General features: G+C 38.7%; 1 protein-coding gene across 4 annotated transcripts in view; it reads left to right on the top strand.

Moving 5' to 3' along the window:
• The first annotated feature begins 1,294 nt into the window (after positions 1-1,294).
• The window catches only part of numb (NUMB endocytic adaptor protein), a 44,827-nt gene continuing 42,233 nt past the window's right edge, over positions 1,295-3,888 (top strand). For 3 of the 4 annotated variants that reach the window (XM_058078480.1, XM_058078478.1, XM_058078479.1), the window contains exon 1: positions 1,348-1,491. The gene's annotated coding sequence lies outside the window, so the exon portion shown is untranslated. Of the gene's footprint in view, positions 1,492-3,888 lie in introns of all 4 variants that reach the window. The other variant, XM_058078481.1, reaches the window with a different exon arrangement.

Below are 3,888 nucleotides of genomic sequence, written 5' to 3'. Positions count from 1 at the left end.
ACGTTAGTATCATTATTATTGCTTTTTATGTCATGTATTGCACTCATTTTTATCTTTGTTACATGTTATAATGTTGATTTAATTCAAATTAAACAATTTTATTTTAATTCTATATCCCAATTATAAATCACGCTTGCTTCTATTTATTTTATTTTATTTTACTTCATTTTATTTTACTTTGATTATTTTATTTCATATTTTATTTTATATGTTATTATATATTTTATTTTATATTTTATTTTATATTCATTCATTCATTCATTCATTCATTTTCTACCGCTTTTTCCTCACTTTATTTTATTACAGTATAACATTTTGGTCCTAACTTTCAAAATGTGTGCGTTTTTTTTTGTAAATGTTGCTCTATATCCCAATTATAAATGCTTGCTTGTTTCTATTTATTATTTATTTTATTTTATTTTATTTTACTTTATTTTATTTTACTTTATTTTATATTACTTTATTTTATTTTATTTTACTTTATTTTACTTTGATTATTTTATTTTATATTTTATTTTATATCTTATTTTATATTTTATTTTATATTTTATTTTATTACAGTATAACATTTTGGTCCTAACTTTCAAAATGTGTGCGTTTTTTTTTGTAAATGTTGCTCTATATCCCAATTATAAATGCTTGCTTGTTTCTATTTATTATTTATTTTATTTTATTTTATTTTACTTTATTTTATTTTACTTTATTTTATATTACTTTATTTTATTTTATTTTATTTTACTTTATTTTACTTTGATTATTTTATTTTATATTTTATTTTATATCTTATTTTATATTTTATTTTATATTTTATTTTATTACAGTATAACATTTTGGTCCTAACTTTCAAAATGTGTGCGTTTTTTTGGTGCTGATGTTTCCTATTAACTCCACTAGAGGGCGTAAGAACCTTACTTATTCAATGACTCACCTGTAGCGTTTCATCAGCTTGACCTCCAGTGGATGATGGGTATTACGAATCAAGATTGAATCGTTCAGAATTGCTACATCACGTTCCGACGTACACCATACGAGTCGAGCAGAAAACACTTTTGCGTCTAATCATGTGATGTAAACTAAACTCAACTAAACCATGACCCAGGCGCCACATTATGGCATGTGAATGAAATAAATGAGCTGATTTATGGGTGGCCGAGCAGTGTAACTGCAGTTTGATACGCAGAGGAGGGATGCGTTACTCCAGGTTGCACCCTCACCTGTCCATCACCTCCGAGCCTCAGCCGCCGACCAATGGGAAGGCGAGGGGGCGGTCCGTTGCCAGGGAGGAGGTTTGGTTGAGCCGCTCGCTCGCAGCCATCGAGCCACAGGACTGGCAGACAGCGAGTGTCTCTCTCTGCTTCTTTCCGTGGAATTTCAATTATTTTATTTATTTATTTATTTATTTTTCTCTCAGCGGGGGTGACTCACGACTCCGCAGGGAATACGTGACGGGTTTACGGTGTGGAACCGTTTGGCTGGCACTGGTGGTCACAGGTAAGGGACTCTTTATTAATTAGCCAGCCTTGCTAGCTCCGCCAAGCTAGCTCCGTTAGCTGGTGGTTAGCTTACCCGCTGGAGACAATTTCATGCCGTTTAGCTGCCGTTGAAACGTGACAACATGACGCTGGGGTCGAACTGCAGCACCGGGGACGCCGAGCATCCGGCAAGTACAAGATAGTTGCAGTGTGTTGTTACCTACAGTAGCTAACGATGCTCAACTCACCTGGTTAACTTTGCTAGGTGGGCAAGTCAGCGAAAACTGATAACTCTTTCATTTGTCACCTCATCGTCACCTGACTGTTTGCGTGCCTGACAAGAATAACAAAAACGTCAAGGTTGACGTGTACACCCACTTGCGTGGTTTATAACAGAGCTACTCACTTAAATTCTTCTTATTTTCTTATTCAACTTCAACGGCAATAATTGAAAAAACATACTTTACCCTGAGGTTACTGTCTGATTGGGAGGAGGAAGTATCAATAATGAAACCATTATGCCGCTTGGTTATTTCAGTCCTTTTCACATGTTCAATAAAACCAATGTTATCCTCCATGATGGTCTCGTCAGTCAAACGGCTTAGACCAAGCATGCGGCCAATGTTGCTCAACATTTCTCATTGTCTAATTTCACTTCACTTTTCATCATAATCATCATAACGGAAGATTAGAGTAATGAAAAAGAACAAAAGTGACTGCATATTCTTTGGCTGCGCACTGAACTCGTTTTTTTTCTTTTGGTACTGGATGAATAATTCATGGGCGTGTGTCATAACCATGAAACGTCGCAAAACGAGGGCCACCTGTTGTGGTCATGAATAAAGTAACAAAGTGAAATAAACAGAAGATGTTTACGCTCTGGTGGTGGCAAACCTAGGAGTTATTATATTCTATTGTCATATACTGATGTGTAAACAAAGACGAATACTGACTCCCCATCGGTACGAGCCTTGAGTATAGCGGTATGACGAGTGTGAGTGACAGGCAGCTTGGTGCTTTTCCTACAGAAAGTGGAGTCTTGGACAGGAACAGAAACGTCTTCAATTTTTGGTTCATGTTTGCTTCTGAAGAGCTGGTCCTGATTGAGTTGGGACCCCCGGTCTGTACCGTAGGACAGCTCTGGTGAGTTTAGGAATCCGCTGTAAAAAGTTACTAGCATCCAAGTGTTGAACTAAAGTCGTGGGCCGGTCTGATTTATGGGCCGCGTGCGAGCCATGGGCAGCGGTACACTTTGTATTTTGTTTGTAGTCCTTGCCTCTGTGACTGAGCTGCCTGCTTGTTTCCATGGCGATGAAACACGTGCGGGTTTGCGTTCTTGTTGTCCTCGTCACGAGTGTTGAATTTTACAGCAATGTGCATCACTACTTGAAAAGACGCAAGTGGGAGAAGAAGAAGACTAAGGAGAGGCTGTGTGATGACGCAACGCAGGTTGATAAACTTGCTGTGCAACTGTGAGGCAATCAGAGGGCCTCGCTGTTTTTTCCCTTTGGTCCGTTGATAGCAAAGCGATAGCCAACATACCTGTACTACTATCCACCTGCTTGATACCTACATTTTAGACGCCGCCATTATGTAGAATAGCGGCGTTGCTTAAATGGTTAGTGTCTTACTACGGCGTTACCATGACCAACATGGACATCTAGTGCATTATTATGCTCAGATATCCATATCTGATGCATATAGACGAGACTCTGTTGCCGTTGTTCACTACTACTACCACCCAAGAAGCTAAATAGCTAGTCAACAAGATTTGTGGTTGCTCAGTCACAAGCTCTAATCCTATGTAGCATCTCTCCGTAATGACTTTGTAAAAGTAATTTCCTGTTGATAACAAGGAGCATATAAAAATCATCAGGAGTGCTTGAGAAAGAGAAAGGCTAGGCAGCATTCCTGGTGCTGGCAACTTCATTGGCATGGGCTCTTTTTTAAATCAAATCCTTTTTGTGTTGTGGGAATCTCCGCAAGGCTACCCCCCCCCGCAACAGCCTTGCATTATCATTATTATGATCTATTATTATTATTATCATTATTATGATTATAGGGCGGCACGGTGGTTGAGTGGTTAGCGCGCAGACCTTATAGCTAGGAGACCAGCATTCGATTCCACCCTCGGCCATCTCTGTGTGGAGTTTGCATGTTCTCCCCGTGCATGCGTGGGTTTTCTCCAGGTACTCCGGTTTCCTCCCACATTCCAAAAACATGCTAGGTTAATTAGCCACTCCAAATTGTCCATAGGTATGAATGTGAGTGTGAATGGTTGTTTGTTTATATGTGCCCTGTGATTGGCTGGCCACCAGTCCATGGTAGGCTCCAGCACCCCCGCCATCCTCGTGAGGAAAAGTGCTAGAAAATAAATGAATTATTATGATTATTATTATTGCATCACAGTTAAGGA

The sequence above is a fragment of the Doryrhamphus excisus genome, chromosome 7, assembly GCF_030265055.1.
Source record: "Doryrhamphus excisus isolate RoL2022-K1 chromosome 7, RoL_Dexc_1.0, whole genome shotgun sequence".
NCBI classification, from domain to species: domain Eukaryota; kingdom Metazoa; phylum Chordata; class Actinopteri; order Syngnathiformes; family Syngnathidae; genus Doryrhamphus; species Doryrhamphus excisus.
The sequence above is the reverse complement of the archived record's forward strand: the minus strand, read 5'-3'. Positions and strand labels throughout refer to the sequence as shown.